Consider the following 14,671-nt stretch of genomic DNA (forward strand, 5'->3'; position numbering starts at 1 on the left):
AAACCCAAGGGGATTGCAACTGAGATGGGAAAAGGCACAAAAATATGTAAAAATAAACTATTATAAAATTTAAAAAATAATAAATAAATAGAGCTGCCATAAAAAATAAAAATTCAATTTCATTATGTGCGATGGCCTAACTGAAGCCCGTCCATGGCTGATAAAGACCTGGATGTTATGGCCCTTGCTCCCCTGCTTCCCTTCTCTTGCTTGTTCTTTCTCTCTCTCTCTCTTTCTTTTTTTTTTTTTTTTTTTGCTACAAAAGTCATGGCCTTTTTCATTTGCTGTGTTCCATCTTACCTCTGCTATCCCTTCTCTCTGCAAAGCTCGTTCTCCCCCTCTTTGCTTTGTCACCATGCTTCAGACCCCAGCCAAGTATCACCTCTTCACCAAAGCCTTCTCTAACTTCCCTTAAGTTTGACTCATGCTAGAGATTGCTTGATTGATCTTGGTCACACACACACACACACACACACACACACACACTACTACAGTCTTTCAGAGGGCAGAGGCTATGTCTGCTTTTGAGCAACACTGTATCCCCAGACCATACTCTGGCAAGAGGTAGGCACTTCCAGTAGCACCAGTTTATTAAACTAACAATTTGGCAAATCAGGGGTTGAGCTGGAACTTGCCTGGAGTTCATGTCAGTGGTAACCTCTGGACTTCCTTTTCAAGTCCTGCTTGAAGGGTAGGAGGCTGGTGATGAAAGCAGCCAATGGGGATAAATTAGCCGCCTCTACATAGTCAAAGTCACTGGCTTTGAAGAAGCCTTTTTCCTACTTCAAAGATCCTGCTAAGAACAGTGTGGCAGGCTCCAGCACTCATCTGGCCAGATACTTCTCAAGGAATGCTTGTCATAGGCCAGAAAACTGAGTGCCAAACAGAAATTCTGGGACAGAACTTTTTGCCAGGATGTTCCCTGCCATGTTGAGCGGGACTGAGAGAAAGAAATGTCTCTCAGTGCCACCAATGAATCACAAAAGGTGGTCCTCAATCATTCCTGTGTTACACTGTTGCTTGTTTGTCAAGTCTTCACTCCTTCTCCCTTCTAGAAAGACCTCAAATAACTGCTACCTTAAAATCTCTTCAGATGGTTGCCTTGGCTGATGCCCAAATATCTGTTGTCCTGTACTGAGGGAGAAAGGAGAGACAAGTCACTCTTCTAGCTCTTAGATTGTATGATTCTCTTATTCTAAATTCTAAGAATTCTTTTTCCCTTTTAAAGAGTGAAGTCATTACATTTTGACAGCATGATTTGTACTTCAGCCAATGGAAAGAGGTAGGGAATTCCAGGTATGTGAGTCATCCTGCCACCAGAGGTGGAGGCCAGTCCTCAGTCGTTTTTTCTGTGGCAATGAAAAATTCTCTTGCAAGGTCATTTAATGTTCTGAATCCATACTCACCAGGAAGCTCACCATTTCCAACAAAGCTGTTGTTCTTAATGCCCAGGAAGGAGGCCTTGGGTGAGATGTGGATCTTGGAAAGGGATGTTGCTCTTGTTGTGAAGTAAGAATCCAGCACTCTATGTGAGGCTGGAAAATGGGAGTGAATGCATGACTGGATCTTGAATTTCACTGGTAGAAAACATATATCTATTCATAAAATGGGCTACTATACACCACCTAAAACGGACACCCTAGAGCCACACTATCAACATGGACTAATTTTTAAATGTAGAGTTGGAGGGAAAAAGAGGTTGAAGAAGGAGTCTGCTAACAGATATCAAGAAATAAATCATTTAAGAAAAATGTATATCCCAGTGATTTATGATAGGTCATAACTTATACAGGATTTATAATATATATGATATTTATAATAAAATATAAAAACACACGTGGACATAAATAATAATCAAATATGTAGATGTCTTGGGTGTAGAGAGAATGAATGAGAAGGGCTGCACAGAGAACTCCACCTATATCTGAAATATTTTCTATTTTAAGTTGGGTGTTTGTTATATTGTTCTGTATACTTTTTGGGTGTCTGAATATTGCATGATGACTTTTCAAAAGCAGAAATAAAAGTTAGGTTTCAGGGGGCTTGACTATAAAGTCAAGCCACTGACTTGTGTATTGATTGACACAGTCTCTCAATTATGACGCCCAAGTTTCCAATGCTTCGAGCAATATTACCCCTGTGTCCAGGGACTTTCCTCTGGATTGCAGCTTGAAGCTATAAATACTCCCACCCCCACCTCCTGCATCACTGTCGGGTCCACCCCTATTCCTTTTCCCATCTTCTTTCTGTAAATGCTGGGAAGTCCCTGCCTCTGCTCACAGCCTTCTTGGCCATCTTCCAACTTCTTTTCCTGTCCTGCGCACTCCAGTCCCACAAACTACAAGAACTGCCACCACCACCACCACCACCACCACCACCACCATGGCCACCACTTCTGAGTAAAAAGTCAAGTAGGGAGGTGAGAAGGCAGGCTGTGTTGCTGTTCTCCCATGTTGGAACTCAGAGTGGATGTTCGCAAGGAAGGAATTCTCCACCCAGTAACTGGTTTCCCGACCATCGCTGGCACTAGAGCTTCACTGCTTTGTGAACGACAGGGACTTTGGTGGCCTTCTGGGGAACCAAAGTCATTCATAATGAGCTGAGGAAAAGCTGTTCTGAATTCTAAGACAGATCTTCCAAGAAACTTTTGGAATGACACCAAGTCAGGGGCCAAGCTAAGTTTTCCTTGGCTAAAGGGAACAAATCAAAGAATGGAGCTTGCTGCTAGGTGAACTAAGGCAGGGAACTTCAGGTCAACTCCAGAAAGCATCTCCTAGGAAACAAAATTACATCATGCCTAACCTGTCAGCTGCCTGGGTTCTGTCATATGCTTCTATTGAAAAAGCTTTTTCTCTCTGCAGCTCCACGTTTTAACTATGAACAGTCTAATAACAAAGGATAGTGAGAAGATCTATAATTCGCCACACAACATGATTTCTGATTGCTTGAATAGTACTGAACAATAGAATAATTTCCTACCCAGTAAAAGTGATTTCTATTTGCCTGAGTGATAATATCCTGTTAAAATATAATGGTATTCCAGACAGTGACTGCATAATGTCTGGAGGTTTTTTTGTTTTGTTTTGTTTTGTTTTTAATATAACCTTTAAATGCTAAGCATTAGGAACAAAGCAGTAGCAAGTGATAAAACATGTTCCCAGATGAAGAAAAGAATTCTTTGGCCCTATGTTGGAATCTTCTTATTACCCAATGTCCTTGGATAAAATTGTGAGTCAATAAATTTACAATGCACACAGTCTTTGCTCTGTTCCTTTAGAGAAGATCAGTTGTATGACAAGAATGGAAATGGATTTTTCCATAAAGCTGGTATGCAATCTCTGTATTTGGACAGGCACACACACCCTGTTGTTAATTTTAATGCACCAATTTAACCCTTGTTATGTTTACTGCTGAGTCCATAAAAGCAGATTTTTCTTTAGAAAGCAAAAATGCAAGACATTTCCTGTGCCATGACCTCTCACGCTCAAAGGTATCCAGACCTTTAGGCTCTCTTTAGGAGTATGAAAGAGAAGACATGGTCCTTGTTGTCAAAAAGGATAGAACATGTACCATCACCTTGAGTCCTTAGTTCAGAGCAGAAAGTAGATGCAAACGAAAAAGATGAGAGAAATGAGACATAGAGAAGGAAAATGACTGTGCCTGGGTTACACAACCATGGAATGGAATTGTTGAGATGGAAACCGTGTGTGCAGAACTAAGGCCCAAATGCTTGCCTCTTCAGCCCCCGCCCATCACAGCAGCCATGTTGAGACAGGACCGGCCATTCTAGATTCTAATGTGCCTGGAGGCTTAGTTCCTGGGCCCATGGCTTCTTTCACATGACTCATGGGAGGCTCCTTTGCTGCTTCCCTTAGACCGCTGCTCTTATCAGGAGGACCATACACTGTTTCTCCAGCTGTCCCTCCCCTTTCAGTTCCTGGTTCTGGGATTGAGAGGAGAGAGTGGAGGATGGGGGTGCTCTAAACTGACTCATTTATTGAATCCACATTCTCTCCAAGAAGTTTTCTTGGATAAGAAGTGGCAAAACTAATCTATGCTATCAGAAATCAGGATGGTGCTACCCTTGGGGGGATAATAATGACTGAAAGAGAATTTATGCGATTCTGGTAATTAATATTCTGATTTCATGGGCATGTTCAGTTTGCAAAAATTCTGGTGCAAGGGGGCAAGCACAGCACTGTGAAGTTATCACCAGCCACTGCAGCACAAGTTTGACCCCCAGCCAGGGAGGTGACCCATATAACGCAGCAGCCCTCTCCTGTCTTGCCTGCTGCTCCCCTCAGCAGTGGATTTCAGTACTTCTGTCTGTTCTGCTCCCCACTCTGTCTCTGGTGAATCCTCTTACCCCTCCCCGCCTCACCTCTGGCCTATACCCTGGCTCTTGTATGCATAAATAAATAAATCTTTTAAAAAGAGAGGGTTTTTTTTTTCCCCAAAAAGACTTAATCCTACATTCTGATTGACAAATATCACCCCTAGGGCCCAGAAACCCCATTCTCAGGTATGCCACAAGAGAAATGTACACATGTGTTTACCAAAAGACATGTGAAGGAATGTCCATAGCTATTTAAAATGACCCCCCATTGGAGACTAGTCAAGTGTCTGCTAATTGTAGAATGGGGGAATAAACTGGAATATTCACACAGTGACTTGCTATAGAGCAGCGAGAATAAACTGTCTGCAACTACATACAACAATATGATAATTGCATGCAAAACAATATATAATCTCCTAAGTATAATGTTGAGCAAGTAAACCAGCCATTAAAGGGCATACACTATATGATTCTATTTGTATAAGGAATAAAAACTATACTATCAGAGATCAGTATGGAGCTACCCTTCGGGGCTAATGATGACTGAAAGCAGGAGTACAGAGGCTTTATGGGATTCTGGTAATTCATGTTCTGAGTTCATGGGCATGTTCATTTGCCAAAATTCATCAAGCTGTGAACATGCTATTTGTGCACACTTTAATATGTATGCTAAAATTCCAAGAGGTGCACAAAAGAAGTCTCCAACTCACTCGAGAGTGCCGGCCTATCCCATTGCAGTTCCTCTCTCCCACTCTCGCAAGCTGTCTTAACCCAGACTGCAGGCTTGTGTCCCCCAACACTAGGGAGCACACAGCAGCCTCCTAAAGGGGACCCCGAACAGCCCTCTCATGACGCTGGAGGTGAGAGGGCCGCTCTCCTACTGCGCCCCAAGGTTACTCAGAGCTTAGCGGTAGCCTTTACCCAAGGATTCACTTCACTAGTCTTTTTCTTTTTTATAAATATTGGCAAGTGTATGCAGTTTATTACATGGAAATTATACCTCAATATGGGTTTTAAAAAATATTTATTTACGCATACAAGGTATGGGGTGTAGACAAGAGGTATGGGGGCAGGATGGCAGGAGTCCCCAGAGACAAAGTGGGGAGCAGAACAGGCAGATCTACTGAAATACACTGCTGAGGGTGCAGCGGGTGAGACAGGAGAGATCTGCTGTGCCCTGGCCGGGGGGATAGAACTCACGCTGCAGTGGCAAGAGTGGAGACTTAACCCCTGCACCACCTGGGAGGCCTCTCTTCCTGAATCTTCTCTCCTCCTTCTCTCTCGATGTCTTTCTAATCAGAATTGACGAGGGTGTTTGAGAGTCTTAAATCATGTCTTTTGTAAAGTCAGCCTCCGTGTACCTCTCCACATATATTTTGATACAGGGTATTTCTCATGTTGGTGCCAAACAGCATCGGGAAGGTCCCATTTTAATATGTTGTTGTTTTGATAAACAGAAAATCTGTCCACAATACTTAACACATTCACATAGTACTTAGAGGTTTAAAGACACTTCAAGTCTCTTGCTTAATTTTCATAGCAACCCTACAGAATAGGTGTTTTTATTATTCCTATGTTGAAAACATATCCTTTCAAAGCCTGTGTGAGACATTTCACATGTTATTTTATTTGGGTTTCAGAAGAATCATCAGAAGTAAATATTATCATCTGATGTCCAGAGAGATAAAATAACCCAACTGCAAATCAAGTAGCATATTTGCTGAGTTGACCTGCCTTCGAGAGGCCATGATATTAAGACCCTGGGATGCCAGACCAAGCAGTGACTCCAGATTTATTCTCCTTGCCATCAAAGTAAAGCTGAGGTGGGACTGTACCAATGCAGAGAGGAGAGAGGAGAGCCTGAGAAAGTTCTACCTGCTGTTCTAGGATATGAGATTTGGAAGAAACAGGCTTGTGCTTCAAGGGAAAATCTACTTTGATTTGCAGTTGGTTTGTTTGACCTCTCTGGATCTTGGGTGGTAATATCCAGTTCTGATCGTTGTCATGAAAATAAAACAGCTACAGAAAATGCCTAGCACAAGGCTTTTGAAGGGTCGTGTTTTCCTCCCCCCACTGTACAAAGCTGTTCGGTCTAAGGAAGGGTAGGTGGGGAGGGACAATGAGCACAGTGAACAGGGGGAGGGTCTGCGTGTCTGGGATGGATGGGTAGTCATGGCACATGGGTGAAGTGAGACCGCTGCCCCTCAAGTCAGGGCAGAATTTACTCCTCCACAACACAGACTATTTAGGATTTGGCTAATCAATTTAGACCGAACTGAAAAATTAGGCTGTAGTCCCAATTCTTTTTTTTTTAAATGAACACTGGACATTTTTAAAGATTTATTTATTATTTATGCATACAGAACTGGGGTACAAGCCAGAGGTGCATGGGTGGTGAGATGATTTACCAGAGGCAGAGGGGAGCAGAACAGGCAGATCGATGAAGTACACTGGTGAGGGAGCAGCCGGCGAGACAGGAGAGGTCTGCTGTGCCATGTGGGTCACCTCCAGGACCAGGGATCGAACTTGCACTGAAGCGGCTGTGGCGAGCTTGCTATGCTGTGTCCTAACTCATTGTGCCACCAGGGAGGGCCAATAGTCCCAGTTCTACTATGGCTAGAGAGAGAGAGAGAAGGCAGAGATAGAGAAGAGTCTGAGAAATCCTACCTGCTGTTCTAGACACCAGTAGTCAGGTTTCTGCTCCACCAGGGGAGGCCCTCAAGAAGACTTTTTAAAGGGGAACCAACGGAGCTGTCCGTGTCTTTTGGTGCTTTATTCTTTCCATTCTTCCTGAAATACAGATGCGATGCTCTGAGATGAAGCAGCCATCAAAGAGAAATAAAGACAAAAGGCAAGCATGGCCACAGTGAAAGCTGAGAGAGGCCTGGCTGCCCACACTACTATGCAGATATAAGTACTAATTCTGAACTGCCTTCCCCTAAAATTCTTCATTTGGGAGAAAAGTAAACTCCTGTGTGGTTAAATGTCTGTGGTCAAGTTTTATTCTATGCAGCTGAATTCGTGCTGAGAGCAGTACAGTGAAGTTTACCTTTTCAAATTCATGTGCAGAATGATTGTTGCACTTCCTTTCCCCAGAGGAGATAACCATTCTGACTTGTGGTAATATTTTCTCCAAGTCCATTGTTATCCCCTTTAAAGATTAAGTCTCTTGTTCTTATTTCTTGAAAAAAGTAATGAATTCCCTCCTGCAAGTTCCATGATGACAATAATCAAGATTTTTTTTTTTTCAAAAGAAAAACTCTACAGGGATAAAGAAATTGGGAAAGTAATTAACAAAATTTTAAAAGCAAGAAAGCAGATTGGACAAGTTTATTGATCCAGCAGATTGATGAGACTGAGCTCTGAGTCTTAAGGGTATAGGGGAGACAGAAGCAAGTTAATTTCTGATATGAAATTCCAGAGAGAATCAGGATTTGGTAGCAACCCATACTTGAAACTGGGGTGTCAGGGGAATTGGAGAATAGAAGGTTTCATTGAAAGTGGGTCTATCAGTAAAGATCTAGCCAGGAGACAGACACCATATCCAAAGCGATTGAATATAAAGAACTGTTGACTGGGCAGAAAGTTACTGGCTAAATAACTGAAAGAGTGAAAAAGAACTGTAAGGTACCATGCAGGCAGTAAGAAGCAGCTACCACTCCCACAGCTGGGTGCAGAAGGGATGGAATTTTTAGAACCGAGAAGCTTAGAAGAAAGACTCACAGGTTAGAGCCCCAGAACCCTGAGGAGGGTTCTGCTCTAATAGCACTGGTGTCTCTGGTGTGGGGGCGTGATGAGGCGGTTGGGATTTATGTGTATGAGGCAGTGATCAAGTGAGTCGAACAGTTGCTGCAGAAAGGAACCACTGCCAGAGTCAAGAAGCCTTGCTTGGGGGCTGCTCACAGGAGTAGAACACTACAGGAAGTAGCTTGTCCCTCCTTTTCCCTGCCAGTCAGTTTCTCTCTATTGCCCTCTATGGGCAGAGCCCAACAGGGAACAGCTGGCAAAATTACTGTCATCTTTTTACCAGAATCGCAGAACTATGTGTTGGCACCGTTGGTATTAGAAGCAGCTTTAAATGCAGATCTGCAAGTTCGCAAGGTAACTGCCGCTCCTCCCACTCCAGCTGATTAATGAGACGTAGTCTCTGGACCATAGAGGGTTTCTGGACTGGAGGACATGAAGCCTTGTTGAGGGTGGAACGCTATATGAAAAATAGGAATCAAGAGAAGCCTTGGTTACATAAGAACTTCAGCCCTCTTTTCCCAAATGTCCTCTACTAAAAATTAAATATATATTCTCTAAGCAGGGGATTGGAAGGTTCTTCTCTGAAAATCTGACAGCTCAAGACAAAAGACCTCAATATCTTGATAGCAATATAATGGTCTGGCCAGACTACAGTGAAATCTGTAATCAATAACTCCTACCAGGTTCTCTTCCAATCAGGTTTTCAGGTTATAATCTTCAATGTGAGTAGATAACTGAAGGCTACAAGATGTGTTAGGAAAGTCTCCAAGGTACAAGACACAGGCCAAAACATAGAAAAAAATTGGAGGAAACAGAGACGATGCTGAGAGATCTCATTTTTTTTAAAAAAGACTTATTTATTTATGTATACAAGAATTGTGGTACAGGCCAATGGTAGGGGGGAGTGAGAGGGTTCACCAGAGGCAGAGTGGGGAGCAGAACAGGTAGACTGACTGAAATACACTGCTGAGGGGAGCAGAAGGCAAGACAGGCGAGGTCTGCTGTGCCATGTGCGTCAGCTCCCTGGGAGGGATCAAACTTGTGCTGCAGTGGCTGCGGACAGCTTCGTAGTGCTGTGCTTAAAGCCCCTTGTGCCACCAGGGAGGGCCTGAGAAATATCATCTTTGATATTTAATATTTTTCTGAGAAACTCTTAGACATAGGAACTAAAATCATCAGGTCAGTCAAGAAGTCTGGCATGTGAACAGTAACAGTCCCAGAGTGAAACACAGGGAAAGTGGGAAGGCATAAATCATTAAAGAAATAATTCAAAAAAATTCCCCTGACTTGAATGATATAGGCTTCCAAATTGGAAGAGCACTGTGTGTCCACACAGGGGCCCAGCAATACAAAGCACATAATCATGAAATTTTAAGAGCACAAGGAGAAAGGGAAGATTCTAGGAGCTGCAGGGAGAAAGCACCCTCTGAAATCTTTGTTAGCGATCTCAACCTATTGCCCAACTACTCTGGCAATGTGTATATGCAACTATTATAAAAACCTCATTTATTAAGCACCAAAGACTTTACAGGTGCCATCTTCTTTAATCTTACAAACTTTCAACAAACGAAATAATCCTATACCCATTTATGTGTGAGGGAATTGGAGCTCTAGCAGGTATGGGATTTGAGTAAGTTCAAAGAACTCTAAGAGTTTATAACAGCAGTAGCTATCATATTAGCTACTGTATGCTCGTCTCCAGGCAGTAAGGGCACTGTTGGTCTCCTCACCTTGCCTCACTAACAGTCTTCCACCCAACCTGCCAACAGAATTCCCTTTTTGTTCTCATATCTATTCCTCAAGAAAAGGGACCTTGTCTTCATCTTAATGGTCCAAATCAATCGGGGTGATTCTTGTCAATATTTTAATTAAAGGCAGGCTATCACCTTGCTCTGGCCAAAGCCCTGGGAGAGATATCATTGAAGCATTTCTGGGAAAGGTTTTCTCACTTTTAAAAAGACACAAAGAAAGGAGATGACTGTCTCCTGCTGCTGCATATTCTATAGTCTGGATGAGACACCTGGACCCATGACAGCCATCTTGTGACCATGAGGCAAGACAGCACAGGAAGCCTGTAAGCTCAGGGTGAAAGAATGTCAAACTAGAAAGAACCTACATCCTTGATGAGCTAACAAATCTTAAAACTTCTCTATTTTTGGACTTCTTGTTATAGGAGAAAATCAATTTTCCTTAAGACTTCAGAAAAAAAGATCTTTTAATAAGATCATTTATTAGAATGGATCTGGACTTCTCAACAGCAAAAATTGGAACTTAGAAGACAATGAAGCAATGCCTTTAAAATGCTGAGGAAAAGGAATTTCAACCTAGGATTCTATGCCTGCATATCAATCAGTTAATGTGAAGATGGATTAAAAGCATTTTCAGATATGCAAAGTCTCAAAAAATTTACCTCCCATACACCCAATTCTCAGAAGCTACTAGAACTGCTCCATCAAAACAAGGGATAGAGTGAAGAAAGAGAAAGATATGGGAACCAGGGCATAAGGGATATAATTCAAGAAAGAGGAACAACCAGTGTGGTAATGACAAGAAACTCCATGAGGGCAGCTAAGCGCCAGGAATGGACAGCGACCAGAGTAGGTTGGTCATGGCAGACATTTCCAGGAAAGAGTTCTCTCAAGCAAGATGAAATTGCTCCTTCTGCCCACTTGTGTCTCTGCAAACATCTCCTTTCCTTTTCCAAATAAACTTGTTCTTTTAAAATGTGTGAGGGGGAGCCCTGGGGGAGGAAGATGAAATTGATAGAATACTTGTTAAATTTGAACATATTAAAAGGCGATTTAGACAATAGAGGAAGATTTGGGCAATGAATTCAGTTTAAGTATGTCAGAAATGACACAAGTGAGAAAAAAACAAAGCCTGACAGCTGTTAATTCCAGGAGAAAGAAAAAATGGAGCGAGGAGGGAGAAGGGGTCATGGGGTACTACTTACGTTACCCGTGAATTACACTTATGTAATTATAGTAATGTAAAAAATGAATATGGCTTTAGCCAAATTATGATATATTGGAGGATGTGAAAGGTGTGGGGTGAATGTAGTAAGCAGGGAGCAGGGAGTCAGTGAAAGAGCCAAAATCTTCATTCTCAAACTGAGACATCAATAGATGATACCAACACTACATAAAGCAAGAATTATCACTATAAGCGTGTTGTTCAGTGATATGGAGGGATAGACCAAAAGAAACAGAGAAGTAAATGGTTCCCTTTGGGTAGTGGAACATGGAGGTAAGGGGTACAGAAAACTTCATTTTTTCATTATCAGCCTTAACTGTTTAGGAGTTTGGATAACTTTAGTCAAAATAAACTAGATTTAAAACATAAGAAACAAACACAAAATTGTTTTCCAGAAAAAAGAAGATCAATTATTAACATCAAGGCAAATAGAAGTTATTCAAGAAGGGAAGGAACATGAAATGTGCTCAGCTGTGAATACTAGTTATATAATGTGCCCACTATGTTCTCTTTGCCTTCCAGATTCATCCACCCTCTCTACCTACTCTGTGCCCAGGAGGCAGACCTCTATGGACGCCACCAACAGACTCCTGTGCCCTTTGACTTCAGGTGGGTTCTGGCTCCAGAGAGCCTCAGCAGGAGAGCTCTGGAAGCAGGAGGCTGGACTGGAGTATGTATTCACATATTAGAGGAAATATCTCTTGGCTGTCTTGCTAGCATGGTGATCTCAGGCTGGCCGCACGCCTTGGCCACAGCTACCGCTATTATCAGGCAGTTCTCTATACGGGTCTCTGGCTCCACGTTCTTTGAGTCCTAGGAGTGGCAATGGAAGCCCCCACCTACTCTCATTGGTTTTACCAGCTCTGTCTCTAGTGGTTTCTCTATACTCTGCCCACACTTTTGGGTCCCTCATTAAACTCTTCTTAAATTACCCAATTTGAGTATGCCATCTGTTTCTTGCTGGGACCCTGACTGATACACACAATCATGATGCTATAAATAGTGAATATTGACTTAGTCAAAATCTCATGATATATTGGGAGGTGAGTTGGGGAACTAAGTTTTTTTTTTTTTAAGATTTATTTATTTGTGCATACAGAACTGGGGTACAGGCCAGAGGCTCAGGGACGGCGAGAGGATTCACCAGAGACAGAGAGGGGATCAGAACAGGCAGATCGACGAAGTACACTGCTGAGGGGAGCAGTGGGTGGGTCAGGAGAGGTCTGCCGTGCCATGTGGTCACCTCCAGGGCAGGCGGGAATCGAACTCATGCGGAAGTGGCTTTTAACCCGCTGCGCCACCAGGGAGGGCTGGAACTAGGTATTTATTTGGAGAAGGTACATAAAAGTGAACTAAACCGTCATTTTCTGTAAGAAGAAAATAGATTCTATCCAAAGCAAGAGATTCAGGAAATAAGAGTATACTCATGTCATTTAGAAAAGATGGAAGTAAATCCCAGAAATAGCAAAAATGAGGAAATGAAGAGTGCTCTGATTTATTGTTTGTCTGAGTTTTATTCTAAAACTGCTTTTTAGATTGTGGTTAGAGACTCGCTTGTAGTTTTAGAAATTGACTTAATGGGTATTTGTCATTATTAGAACATAGTAGAAATCATCAGCATCTATTAAAAGAGTGAGGAATATTTGGGTTTTGTTAATCTGTTCAGTTTTATATATTTGTACATATGTGTATGATGTGAAGTGTATTTCTTATCATGAGTTGGACTCAAAAAAGCTTGAAAGAAAAGAGAATGCAGCTGTGGCCGGCACAGAAGGAAACATCCTAACCAAATGGGGCTAAGAGCTTGTGATTCTCTGCAGATGCAGTTACATTTCGAATGGCTGACAGAAATAATAATTTACTGCACTGGCGTGAGGCCCTGCCAGGTTAACAGTTTCACATGCAGTTCTTATTATATTCACTCTGTACGTTATAATGTTCTTGGCTCACTAACTAAGAACAAAATTCAGAGTCTCGCTGCTGGAATGATATATTGCTTTATCATGGAAGCCACTACCTACAAAAAAATAATTGTTCAGGATGGGCCTAGGGGAATGCCATAATGAGGCTAGCAAGCAAGAATGAAAATTATATCCAATACAGTAGGAAATGGAACAGAAACCCAGACACATTGGCAATTAACTGATGCTTAAACTACTAGCAAGGTGATTCAGGGCTCAAGCAAATAGGACTCGTGTTGTGTTTTTTTTACCCCTGACTCCTCAGTTTCTTTTCCTCATGGAGCTCAGTACAGGTCTGTGAAAAAGTACTCATCAGAGAGCAAACAGAATTCTTAGACTAGAAAAACAGAACACCATCTCATAGGCATAAGCATTTAACTCTTGTTTGAGAGATTAAAAAAGAGGTCTAGGTGGGTGAAATAAATTGAAAAAGTAGATTGTTTACATGTCTAGGAGAGAAGTGGACTGAAAATAAAAAAATCTTTATGGTACCCTATTTATCATACATAGTTGAAACTGTGTAGTTATGGAATTTAAGCTACATTTATTGTAGACTTTATGTAAGTATGTGAATACATTGATCAAGAAGAAAATGAACAACAAACTATAGTTCTCCCACCAACTAGTACGAAGTGAATAACAGGTGGCCTCCCCAAAACAGTAATTCCTACACACCAGAAGAGGTATTCACTGGAGTTCTTCAGAGCTTTAAACAGAAATGGCAAGTGCATAACTTTTGATCATGAGGGTGAGCTCTAAGAAGCGCTTTTCAAGTATATTTTTGATTCTGGCAACTGGCTGTGAATGGATCGTTAATAATAAATTGGCCTTTGGGAAGAGCTGTTTAATCCAGTGGTGTGTTCAGGTCTGTGACAGTGAGAGGGTAAAAGGGGGTCTGAGGGATCGTCCCAGACCCTGGTTTCAGGAAAGAGTCACCACTCCTCCTGAGAATCCGGAAGCAGCAAGAAGCTTGTCCTCATCAACAGCGTCCCTTCCTGTTTCTTCGTGGGACAGTGAACTGAAAGGGCTCAAATGAAGGCTGCGTCTCCAGCCTTCTTCGTGCGCTGGTGTCCAGCAGCCACACTGCACGGTCCCTGTGTGTTCACCTCTGAGCTAAGCCTATAGAGAAGCCAAAGATGGAGCTCTGTTCTCTCAGAGCTTTCAGTCTTCTTAGATACGAAACAATGAGCGCAAGATACCATATGACATGTAAAGAGCTAAATTGGGGGATTGAGAAATAAGAAATAAGCTGAACTTAGGTCAAGGGCTAAGAAGAGGTATGTGTCCCTGATGCCATTCCATGACTTGTTTCAAGAAGTCTTGCCACCTTTGAGTCGGCTGTTGAATCACGCGAGGCCTGCACCTGGCAGGACCAGACCAAGTGATTGGAAGGGCTAATACGCACTTTTGAGGCCACTGCCAAAACGCACCTGTATTAAGAACTGACCTGCTTTGGCTCTCAAAATTCCAGATGCTTGTCTCCCTTCCACTACCATTTACCACCTGTTCAGCTATAGAAGCCTGGGCTAAAAAAAAAGTGGGCATCAGGAAAACCAAATCCTATAGCCTGCCCACCCGACCTGTCTTCTGCTTGAAGCAGCCACAGAGTGTGATAATAATACAGAACCATCTGGAAGATGCATGATGCAGGTTC

Source organism: Condylura cristata, unplaced genomic scaffold, assembly GCF_000260355.1.
Source record: "Condylura cristata isolate star-nosed mole 26May11 unplaced genomic scaffold, ConCri1.0 scaffold00027, whole genome shotgun sequence".
Classification (NCBI taxonomy): Eukaryota; Metazoa; Chordata; class Mammalia; order Eulipotyphla; family Talpidae; genus Condylura; species Condylura cristata.